The following is a 13,460-nucleotide window of genomic DNA, read 5'->3' as shown; positions in this document are numbered from 1 at the left end:
TTGCTGGCCCTTCCAAGGTAGGTAACCCTCCCCGTTTTGATGTGAAAAAACGGCAGCGGGCTTCCCTTGTATGCATCGGCATGATGAAACAGTTCATGCATGACTGGGGTGTATCCCTGGCCAACATTGCATGCTGGTGGCCTAAACATAACACACAATTATCGTGGCCATCCTCGAGGGGCATGGAAATGTTACAACCAACACAGTGATGGCCTGAAGTGCCCTCCATACTACTGGGAGGAGTCAACTTGGCCACGCAGCTCTGCTAAAGCTCCCTCACGTGGTGTAAAAAAAAAAAAACGTGTTTCACAAAAAAACATAGTTTTTTTTCCTTTAACTATTTTAATTAATATTTATTAATGTATTTATTAATTTATTTACTTTCTCAGGCAGCTTCTGTTTCGAGGAATTGCTGGGCTATCCGGGATTGGTAGCTAGCTGGAACAATGTTCACCTGCCTTCAGCTCGCCAAAGCACAGCCTACTGTTCGGAAGGGCGTCGCACAGTGCGTGAGTCGTGGGTTTCACGGACAATACACTGTCAAGACTCTCACAGCTTTGCTTTCAGCCAGGGAGCGGATTAAACACGATATGGCTATGAAAAAGGTGTCGGACAATCAAACTCGCCGGCTGCTTAGGCGAGAGCTCCTACGGGGGTAGACAGCAGCCCCCTGGACCGCAGCGACGCACCGATAAGGAGTGGGACACCGGCGTTGGTAGGACTTCTGTGTTTCCACAGAAACGTTGTTGCCTCGCCTCTAGCGGCCCTAGACTGCATGCTTCATTTTACATTCAAGTCTGTTGGTATTTTGTTATTAAAGACGATGAATTATTAAAGGTAAAAGACCCCCTGACCCCCTACACACGTAAAGTCCCCACCGCCCCCCCTCCAGGCCCCCTACACACGTGTACCCCCCCCCCCCCCCCCCACCCCATAGTCCCAGTCTTCACAGGTCCAGTAGTCAGACCCCCCCCCCCCCCCCCCCATCCTTTTGTCCACAGGTCCAGTCGTCAGATCCCCCCTCCCCACCCTTTGTCCCTGCAAACATTCTCTTCCCCTACCCTTCCTTATTCATATTGCTTAAAGAGCCCATGCCATTAAAATCACATTTTTCCTATTGTTTGTTAAATAACATAGGTCTGAATAAGTTTGTGAGCTGTGGTAAGTTTGAAATCTATGCAGTTTGTCTGCTGAATGCAATAGGCAATGAAAGGAAAAAGGCAGAAGAAATGAGCCGATCTGGATAAGGTGACACTGCGACGTAGCGTTGTCAAACTATTATTCATGGCCCTGCCCACTTGGTTGGTTCGTAACCACCCACAAGAATTCTGAAGGAGTCGTGATTGAGCTAGTGCTAAATGCTAATACGTGTACGGTAGTTGCTTAGTTCGTAGTAACAGACTAGTTACAGAATTTTGAATGCAATGGCAGAACGACATCGAAGTACATGAACTTGCGCCGGCAGCAGGCAGCGCGCGGTTCTGTCTACTACAGATTGATGTGGAAGTGGAAGAACCAGAGACGTCGGAGAACCCGACGAAGTCCTTTGTGATTCATTATATCGACTGGACGTGCACACAGCTTTTGGCCGTGATAATATGTATTATTTGATATAGATATCTATGTATTATATGATATTATTTAGATATAGAGCTCCAGGACTGTAACGCAAGTGTTGTAGGCCTACACTTCCTTGTTATTTGGATAACCGTTCTGCTGTTGGTGTGATGGCGCATAACACGTCGGACTCTCGTCTCTGGTATTTCTACAACGAGACTCGTAATGGGGGTTATCTCAGCCATGGTTGAGAATGAATTGGGGGAAAGGAACTTTGGCTTTGACTCCCTGAAGTAGGCATGAACCACGACATGGAGGAGAAAGGGATTGTTGACCGCGGTCGTCTCCCGCCGGAGCCTCGCTGCCGATGGACCACCGCCTCGGCTTCAGGAGGCGGTGATTAGCGCTGACCGCTGCCGAGGCGGCGGGAAGCAGGGCTCAAGCGGGATACATTCGCGGCCAACAATCCCCTTCTCCTCCATGTCGTGGTTCATGTACTTCAGGGAGTCAAAGCCAAAGTTCCTTTCCCCCAATTCATTCTCAACCATGGCTGAGATAACCCCCACTACGAGTCTCGTTGTAGAAATACCAGAGACGAAAGTCCGACGCGTTATGCGCCATCACACCAACAGCAGAACGGTTATCCAAATAACAAGGAAGTGTACAACACTTGCGTTACAGTCCTGGGGCTCTATATCTAAATAATATCATATAATACATAGATATCTATATCAAATAATACATATTATCACGGCCAAAAGCTGTGTGCACCTCCAGACGATATAATGAATCACAAAGGACTTCGTCGGGTTCTCCGACGTCTCTGGTTCTTCCACTTCCACATCAATCTGAAGAAGACGCGGTCGTTTGAGATTCATAATAGCCTATCGTCTGGAGGCTCACACAGCTTTTGGCCGTGATAATATATATTATATGATATAGATATCTATGTATAATATGGGTTTCTAAGAGCCATTGCGATACATCCACCGTAAACAGCGCATGGTACCGTGGCTACAAGCTGCTCAGGGCCAGGTGATAATATATATTATATGATATAGATATCTATGTATAATATGGGTTTCTAAGAGCCATTGTGATACATCCACCGTAAACAGAGCGCATGGTACTGTGGCTACAAGCTGCTCAGGGCCACCCCCCCACCCCCCTCCTTGACCTGCCTTGACACGCCCACCGTAACCAGAGCGCATGGTACTGCGGCTACAAGCTGCTCAGGGCCACACCCCCACCCCCCTCCTTGACCTGCCTTGACACGCCCACCGAAACAGCGCGTTTGGGGGAAGCTCAATGTGCGACTGGTTCGGAGTGGCTGTAACTCTGCACCACGGCTGAATTTCGGGGACGTCTTTGAATACTGTGTTTGTGGCCCACTAATACCTATATTAAAGCATCCATAAAATAGCATGGCATGGGATCTTTGCTTAAAGAAGATCGGGAACGGTGGGACGGGGGCTTCGATTTAACTAACAATAGAGAGGCAAGTGGCCTCGCTGTTGTTGGTTGGGTTGAAGTTCTTGTCTTATTGTTCTTTCTTCCCCTTGCCCCCTCCCACCCTCACACCTAGCCAAGATGTAAATTTAGTTAAGTGTTTGTATATTTGAGGGTCTGTGTGTCTGTGTGCTGAAATACAGGGAGCAAGGCCCTAGTTGATATCGGCAAAACACGCAAATATTTGTGTAGGTTGTAATCAATGTTTTTTGATTCACCAACATTAATAGTTTAAACGATCTGTAAATGTTCACATGTGCACTAAATTTGTTCTTCCTCTTCATGCCTTTGCAACCCAAGCAGTGATGGATGCCCGGCATTCATGGTTTTAACCGGTGCACAAGGCGGGAGTTAACTCAACTGCTGTAGTTCAATTACAATAACATTTGTTTCAACCGATAACTCCTGAATTTTTCTTTTAGGTTCAGTTTTTGTTTTGTTTATAGAATATCACCATATATTTAATACCCAGATGTGCATAATTGTTGTACGTTTGGATGACTCTTTATTCTACCTAGTTTAGACGGTTTTGATTGACCTAGCTCAAGGTTCACCAGGTGTCAGACGTAGGATTGTGGCACTTCCTGGGAGCCCCCGAGCCACACATCAACTGCACCAGGTGTCAAGACGTAGGATTGTGGCACTCCTTGGGAGCCTCCGAGCCACGCGTTAATCGACTAATCGTTCCTGCAGTGTTCTGAGGTGGTAACGGTGGAGCTCAATGGGAGGCTCCGGGAGAGTTAACAATCACGGGCAGTGTTTCCCCCAGTAAATGTCTCAGTCAAGGTGGTAAGCAGTCGGTGGTGTTGTTGGCCCGGCGCAAAGCGCCGCGCCGAAAAATTTTGGGGGTATTTTGCTCAAAGATGCCAGTACGCATGAATGAAATAAACGACTGTTTATTTCCATATAAATAAACAACAGTAGGTACAAATGTTGTGCAAACATGCAGACACTACAAAATAAAATTAAAGAAAAGTGCAAATTAAATACAAATAATGGACAATACACTTAACTTTTGTATGCAAATTCAACTATTTACAGTTCCTTTTTTGGATCTTATTTGCGGCACAGCTGACAAGAGGCATCAGTGCATGCAATTCTGCGTGGCTGTGCAAAGAACAGTTCCAGCGCCCTGCTGTAATTGAACTTAGACACTGGTGGGCCATTGATGCTGATCTTCATGCAGGCTGTAAGACTCTTTCGCCTGTTTCGCAGGTCTGTCTTTATCTACACATAGAGTGAATGAAGTCAATGTTGTATATTTAATATTTTAAATTTTGAACTAAGATAGTGAGAAGATGATGGGCTTACCCTATTCATGGCAGAAAAATCTCACTCACAATTGACACTTGCCACTGGTATCGTGAGCGCGATCGCTGACAGGAGGGACAGGTTTGGATACAGCTGATGTAGCTCATCATACTGAGATGTCATTGCCTTCATTATTTCCAGTTGGGATTTGTCCTGATGGATGAAAACAATTGGTCAATGTCTGACTGATATGCATTAACATATACAAACAACTTAATAGGTTTTAAATATTCACTTTTAATATTCCAGTAGTCACAAGCACTTTGAAGCTTTGCCACTCATGGAGCAGTGGCGTCTCTTGAATGACCTGAAACTGCTTCGCCAACATCTTAAGGTCCGAGATGGCCTGACCCTCGTCAGCTTGTGGACCTGGTGGTCCCAGAGCGTTGAAGGCACCCAGAATGCTCACTTGCTGGAACCTCAGCTCCAGGTGTTCCACGAGACGGTCGATGTAGGGGTCCATGACCTATTAAACAGTGGACATGAGAAAATAATCATTAATGATAGATATATTTCAAAAAATATTCTATATATTCATCGTTGAGCTTACCTCGTTCTGAAACTTTGTCCAAAACCTCCCGGTGGATGTGGGCTGACCTCTGTCACGTCTCACCCTCTCTTCCTCTGCGTCAATGTTAAGGTTGTTGACCTTTTCATTGACCTGAGCCAAAAAGGAGCCCTCAGGTTGCTTGTCACCTGCTGCCTTTATTTGCCTCAGTGTCTCAATTGTGACAGGAACCTAAAAACACATGCAAATCAAACATAATTTTATTTTTAATGACTAACTGACATGCAATTATTAAGAAATTGAAATAAACATCAGTTGAAAAAACATGACAACTTACATGGTTCTTAATTGCCATGAAGTTCACATTTTCTTTTTGGAATAATTTGGAGAGCCGGGCCAGGTGGGGCAGGATGTCAGCCTGGAGATGTACAGCTGCAACAAATCTGTACGTTGCACAGTATGTGTATAACCCTCTTGCCACCGGGTCCTTCTTTAGATCTGCCTCCTCCGCAAGTGTTGCAAGCACTGCAGGCAGATTCCGTTGCAGATTGGAAATGGCCTTTTCTTGAGACAGCCACCTAGTGTCCTTAACCTCCTGGGGATGGCAATGTGAGGTGATTAATGGGAGAATCATTTAAATGCATATTGCTATAAGGAACTCGATGTTAAGTTGTTTCTCTTACTGTCACTTTGAGGGCGGCTACTTGGAGAACACTGGCAGCTGCTTTGAGGGCACTAGTGCGGTTTGCACTATTCCTAAAATAAAGATGAAGATCTTGCAGGTGCTTTCTGAAGGTCTTCATGTAGGGCACTCCATCTGCAGCATCCTTGCAAGCGAGGGCGAGGCGATGAGCAGCACAATGCACTGTCACTAATCCTGGCCAGGTGTCGGCCAGTAATTTGGCTGTGCCATTATGTTTTCCTAAATTAAAAACATTAAAAGTTATAGATTAAGGCAAACTTGTTCATTATAGTCAACATTAAATTCAAAGTAAATTTTCTTCATTCATTCACTCTACCGGTCATGACTGCTGCTCCGTCCGTGCCAAGGCCATAAATCCGATCCTGAGGAATTCCCTTTTCTATAATGACCTCCTTCACTGCCTCGGCAATGGTTCTTGCCATGCCATCTGGTATGGATACCAGATCCAGGAACTGGCAGAAGAGCTGCCCTTCTTTGTCAGTATACCTGAAATGTGTATAACATCATTAAATTTGATCCTGTTTTTATTACACAGAGAGGACATCACAAGGCGCTTAAGAGGTGACAACTACTCTACCTGACATGAATGTCCAGTTGTTTTAAGACTGAAATGTCTGTGGACTCATCTATTTCCAGGCCTACAGCCTTTGAGGTTTTGATTGCTGCTGAAATGGGCTTGTCCACCACTTCGGCCAAAATCTGCAGCATGTCGTCCACAATTTTGTGGGACCTGTAGTTTGTTCTTTGATCAATCTAGAAGAAAAAAAATTGTGCCTTAACAGTTAATTTTACCAAAAGTATGTCATAACTACATTCATACTCAGTCATCAGTCATAATACATTCATAATGAAAAATCTTACCCTCAATTTGGAAAAATATTCGCAACCTAGAAGGTCTGCCAGATCAAGCAATGCAGGGTAGTTGGTGTGGTGTGCAATCTCGTGCTTGACAAGCCAGTAAAGGCATTTAAAACCACCAATTATGGCCTCATGCTCCATGATGACAATCGGTTGAAATGCCTCACTGATTGACAGACCTAATTAAGAAATATTCAATAAGTTGTATAATAAATTATTAATAATAATTATTATTATTATTATAAAAGAAATAAAATATTCTTAGTTTGTTAATTCATTTATCATTTAGAAACACTTACTTTTGCTGGTTTTGGCTGTGATGGCCACACATGCAGAGTGGTTCTTGGACGTCATGTGCTGATCCAAGGCATCACGTCTATAGTTTGTGCATGGGATTTCTATGAATGGCCTTTGAGTAGGGCCGCGTGTTGCTGATTGACGGTTAGATCTACATATTCTGCAGAACATCCCTAGGAATGACGCATTGACTCGTGATTTAATAAGCCCTACAATGTCATAATCAAAATATTAATTAATTAATAATAAATAAATAAAACTCACCGTGTTCGGTATGATACAGCCAACTGGCGTATTTTTGGTCCATAGCCCACTCCGTGTTCCATCCACTAACTCTGTGTTTAGAGGATTGCTGTGGATCCGGGGGTGGGGGGGGAGGCGGAGGAGGTGGTGCCGACGACGGCGAAGTTGGCCTGCTTCTTTGCATGAAGAAGCCCAAAATTTTGGGCTGTCTTTTGCCATCCATTGAGCTAGGCTATATTGGCCTATTGCAAGATAAAACCATGTGCACAGGTACGGTTTCAATAACTGTAGCCTATGTTTTCAACTTTTTTTAAATTCGAACGTAAAGTTAAGTTTATTCTTGAATTTAAGAGTATTCTTGAATTTATGAGAGTTAAGGTTAATAATGATCTTACCTTGTTGCTTTAAGCCGGTTTTTAAGAAAAATCAAGCTGATGGTTGATTGACAGTTTGTGGAAGATGACAGTTTGTGATGTCGAATTCCGTTCAAATTAACCACCTATTCATTGTGGACGGCAATCAGGTGCGCATGCGCACCTGATTCTGTATGATTTAAAATGTACGCAAATAAGCATAATTCTTTGTGCCTTTTTTACGTAAATGGTATGCCACATAAGCCTTTATGTTACATATCATTCATGGACCAATTAAAATCGAGATATTACTAGACATTTACGCAGCTTAGGCCAACGTCATTACGTTGGCTATGCTCATTCACGTTGCGTTACCGCCGCAGATTTTTAAGTCAACATTGCAGCTGCCGTGTCCGTGCCCGCAGATATTTCAGACTGGAGGTCACTGGATTACTATCGTATTGCTTATTTCTACAGCCAGGGAGTCAGATTGGTGAGTCAGAAACTTTTTTGGGGTTTATTTAATAATAAAGTTGGATGAATTGATACCGAGTGCAATCCATTCTGCATTTTATATTCAATTGAGCAGTTGTGTTTTCATTGTTACTGACGGACAAACCTAAGCTCTGCAATGTGGATAAATGGTTACATTCTGATGCTGGACAGGTCCATGGGGCATATGCTACTGGTACTTTATCTATTAAGATAAAGTTTATGGAGTGGAGTTGCCATCAGTTATGCTGTAGTCCTACATAATGATGAATGCTGTCTTTCATTTTTAAGTTGAATAGAAGTAGTACCGGTAGTTTGAATCGGCAAAGGTTTGACTTGTTGCCTTACGTTTTTTCGGCCCTCGGTGTGAGGGAGGGGTCCGTTAAGTCGATGGATGCGATGTTTAATCATTTAGTCCAAACTACAGTAGGCTACGGGCAAACCTGAAGTCACCGTCGTGACATTTCATATACGTCCCGTCTGTGTGTGTGTGTGTGTGTGTGTGTGTGTGTGTGTGTGTGTGTGTGTGTGTGTGTGTGTGTGTGTGTGTGTGTGTGAGTGAAAGGGAGGAACTTATTTGAAATCGGCCGTGCGTGCCTGTTTGTTGTTTATTGTTTTTGATTTAACAATATATAGGTTTAGAGAAATCTGGCTTTCAGAACTCAGTGCCTACCCACTCACTGACCTCACCGCACGTCACTGGCGGTAGATTGACAGGTGACTATGATAGACTATGCAACAATATATTCAACCACCAGATGTCCCCGTCTCAATTACACTCAAAAAACGTTATTGGCACGACTAATGTTGTAAACAGTATTACCTGAGTATTACGAATGGTATATATATATATTATTTTTTTTCACTTTTTTTTTTTTTTTACTTTTTTTTCAATACATTGGTAGTCAAGGCGGGGCCCTAGTCTTGTTAAGGCGGCCGCATTAACAAGATAGTGCTGGGGGAAACCCTGACGGGCTCACATGGGGAGTGGTGGCGGTGGGGCTCATGGGGAGGCCCCGGGAGAGTTGTCATTCGCGAGCTCACACGGGGAGAAATGGGTAGGTCAGTAAGTCAGAAGGTTGAATTAATGTATCGATTTGATGTTGACCAACAAAAAACTAGATAATTATAATAATAAATACTGTTCATGTAATGGTATAGTTAGGTCTGGGACCTGCGTAGCTAAAAAAACTGTTTTGGAAATAGTAATGAACGTGTCCGGGACATGTGTAGCTATAAAATAAGTAAAGATAAAACTGGGTTTTACTTTAAGACATATTCACGTTTGATGTGGTATGCAGAAAGTGGCACAATAGGATGTTGTGCAGAGAATAAGGCGTATTCACGTTTGATGTGGTATGCGATGTACATAGGAGTGAATCAAAGTGTGGACAACATCAAATGCGAGCAATAGGTAGAATAAATGAAGATTAGGTCATCCAATATACATAGTTAGTGTAGGACAATCGGGTAGTATGATGAAGGTAACTGTTATTATGAGATACGGTTAACACAGAAGTTATATTGAACATGCAAATTTTAACATTGTTATTTCCCGTTTACATCTTTTTGGTTATAGCAACTTGGTTGCACTACGGCGTGGATAGCTTTGGTTGTCATTCAATGCGCATGGCTGAAGCAATGCGCAAGGAGGGATGTAGTGTGAAATTAAATCAAAGTAGATACTGTAAAACAATTACAATTAGAATTCATGGAAATATGTTTTTGAACAACTAACTGCTGTACATGAGTTTGTATTTCTGCAATAGAAACAAAAGTTCCAGAACCAGATGCAGACACACCCGGAGCCTACAAACTACGACCGCCGAGCAAGGACTAACAGTCACATGAGGAGATCAAATAACAGCAGGATTTGAATCGCTCCGGATGGGTTGGTGGCCAGGGCGCTGGTATGATTACAATCCCTCAGGTTAGAATTGGCAGAGAACTCCGGCATTAATGACCCTTTCACAGGATGGATGGAGAATATGTTTGGGAGGTGGAAAGGCATAATCCAGTAAGTGCCCGTCGCGGGAATAAATGCAGAGACCGTGTTAATTGTCACCGGCTGCCGTTGTATTCCCTGCGCACGAGGGCTACTGCATCTGCTGATCACCACAGCAGTGGGCGCTACAGAAGTGCCAAGTGCCATTCAGGCTTACATTACCTGAGGGGCCCGACCCTATCCAGCTGTAATATCTAGAATAGTCAACAACTATACTATTCTAGTAGAATCGACTGTATTTAAGATAATCAATATCCCGGATTTACTTGAATAACACATTTTAAAACAACCATACCAGACTATGTTTGTTATTGTGTAGTGTTGCTTGGTTGCGAGTGCAACCCGTTATTTCTGAATCGCTGCATTGATAATGGTACTGTTAATCTTCTTTGAGACGGTTGTTTTACAGGCCACCTGTTACTGACACGACGACGACGGAGAACCTGTTTGGAGGCTCCCATGATGTAGGAGTAACCTCTCTGAGTTGAGCCCTTGACAAGGAGCGACGAGTCTTGGGTTCATGAATGGCTACGATAATAACAACGCCCAAAACCACCCACATGCAACAGCGAACCAATGCACGAAGATCACCTGAACCACCCGAATCCATGCTAGGCTATCAATAATCTTGAATTTTTAAAATAGTATTATGACTACCAATTTTTACTTTACTTTTGCACATGTTGAACATTTTATGACCTTGTAGCACATAACTGAAGGGTATTAGCTTAGGATTTCTATGGATACTTTTGTTTGTGTGCTGTTTGATCATGTGATTGTATGACAACAAGATTTATGTTCATTGTTGTATTGTTAAATAATGACCTGTATTTCCAATGAGACCCACAAGGTGAATGCCGTCTCAGTATTATGAGCGCGTAGTGGTTTTTCTCTATTCGAGAGTCGTTTCCACACGGTTGATGGTGTTGATGATTGATCCTACTTTGGATATGTTTTCGGTGTGGTAAATGGTGTTTATGATTTAAAATATTATTGTATGGTCATCTAAGATGACCAAGGAGGGATTGTTACGTATTTTAAGAATCTAAGCTACCCACACATAGACCCAATGAAGCAGGACCAAACATATAAGCCGTAAATACTATACATAGCCACAAGGGGAGCAAGACCTTATTGGAGGCTGCTCCAGCCACAGATAGCAGCGCTTTTATATATACGAAGAAGCCGAAGCCAGTACGGCACCCCGGCCACGCCCACTTGACGGTCTCTACCTGAGGACAAGGGGTGGAGATGGCCAGAGATCAATAGGTAGACGACAGAGAGCAAGTAGTAGATCACGGTATTTTCCTCTCCACGTGTTAGATACAATTCCCTCCGTATAGCTTCAGTTACCATGCCGACGACTTTATAATGAATGAAGTGAGTTAAAGCAACCCGGGATTGGACTACTTTCTTGGAGAATATGCAACAACATGCTCATCTGCGAGCCTCTTGACAGCACCCCCAACGCCATCTGGTGTCCCTTTACCATGAGATGCCTCTGAGAAGTTCCATGTCATTTTCTTGAACCCGAGCATAAATGGAATGGTGCTAATCAAATAAAAATTCTGTTTATTTCTGTATTGAGTCACTAGACCATCGCTCATGCAGTGCAGTGTGGTGATTAAGGGATTCTCCTTCTTCAGGTCATCCAGAACTGGCTTGAGATGAGCCCAGACTGCGCGCTCATCGTGGCGTAAGGAATCCGATATGGTAGCATACGACTGATGGCTGCCAGAAGTATACACAACGATGGTGTGAATCGTGGCTTGCTTCCGGGTGGACCCAAAATGAAATGCCTGGATTTCCGTGGCCAACTTGCATGCGTAATTTTCTGAAAAGTCCATGTGGACAACAACCTCCTCCTCAGACAGAGTCTCCTTTAGGTGTCTACACTTTTCAGTTTGATGGATCCAGTTATACTGGTGTCTTGCTAGGTTGTCAAGCTTGCTGTTAAAGACTTTGACAAGATCACTCCAAGTCCCAGATTTCCTCTTTTTGGCAAATTTAGTTGAAATCTTACCCCGATCATTTGTTTGCTCCTTCTCCCAATGTTCCCATACAATTTCCTGAGGTTCTTCTGGCAGCTGAACTTCAAGCTCCTCGTAGCAGCACTTGGGGCACAGGCGGTACATGCATTTTTTTTCTTTGGGATCACACACTATAGCTGCTAGAAGTTGAGAGATGCTTGAGGTTTTGAGCAATCCCTTTTGCCTGAGTCTTTCCACCAGGAGGCCCATGTTCTCGTGGTGTATGCAAGTGCATGTGTTCCGATCACTTGCTTTCGGCTCGGTTATATGGAACGGTCTGAGGCGTAAGAACTGCCTGTAGGATATGGAGTCCTCTTTGGCCGCCTCTGTGTTGTAGACACCATGGAGTTCCTTCAGTGTTCTGCAGAGAATGCGTCTCTGAAGTTTGACCTTGTTTCTCGTGATGGTATCCTTCTTACCTGCGAGCTGTCTGCTGTTCTCGTCTCTGCTTAGAAAAGCAGAGACCTTCTGTCGCCGAGTTACAATTTTTTCAGATTCACTTTCTTCAGATTCTTCTTTTTTGGTTGGAGCTTTTTCTTCTCCCTTTGCAAACCCTTCCTTAGGTTTTCACTCCTTCTTTGTGCTTGAGCCAATTGTTTTCTAAGTTGGAAAAGTTCTCTCTTCAGTGCAACATTTTGGTTTTTGAGTCTTTGTGTTTTACTTTCTTGTTTTGGGGTGGAGGATTTACTTTGCACAATGTAAAATGCCTTCAAGCCTATCCAGAGCAGAGCAGGATGAACCAAAAAGACTCAACTCTCCAACGACTCGCGACTAGACTTACTTACTTCACATCTGTCCGAATTATATAATATTAATATTAGATAGTTAATTACCTTGTTGTTTTTTTAATCGTTGAGTAAAATGCCACCACATTATATGTGAAAAAAACTGGAAAAAAAAACGTTTTTATATATTTTTTATATATATATTCCATATTTTTCATAGGCAGTGATCGGCAATTGGCAGATCATGATTTTGGTGATCGGTAATCAGTGATCGGGCCCGAAAATGCTGATCGGGGCATCGGGTATTACTACATTAGCATTACTCATTATATGAATTCTAATTATTACACTGAATGACATCCATTACACTGAATGACATTTTAATAAGTAAACATGTTTTACAGGCAAACAGTTAGCCACCTATATCAAACAATGACCTTGACCTACAAAGTTTATAACAGTTATTTACTAAATACACTTGTTTAGAGGAATATCTAACAATAAAAGTGTTTGCTAGCATTACACTGAATGACATGTGGATTTCTATATCAAGTTACCACAACATGAAAAGATGCAATTTCAAAAAATGTAATGGGATATACTTACCTTGCTGTGTCACCTCAGGGGTCTCCAGGGGTCCTCTTGATGATGTCACAGATTGTCACATGACATCAGTTTCTGACCTAGCTTCTTGATCTCATTACACTGAATGACCTCTAATGAACTGACTATTTGGGACAAAAGTCCCCTAACGATTTCAATATCAAAACATAACAATAACTCAATGTCCTTTTAATATCTAAATCTCATCACTCATAAAAATGTGCCAAGAAAGTTTAAATATAATTTTGTTTGGTATTTTATATATT

This window comes from Gadus macrocephalus, chromosome 6 (assembly GCF_031168955.1).
Source record: "Gadus macrocephalus chromosome 6, ASM3116895v1".
NCBI lineage: Eukaryota > Metazoa > Chordata > Actinopteri > Gadiformes > Gadidae > Gadus > Gadus macrocephalus.
The sequence above is the reverse complement of the archived record's forward strand: the minus strand, read 5'-3'. Positions refer to the sequence as shown.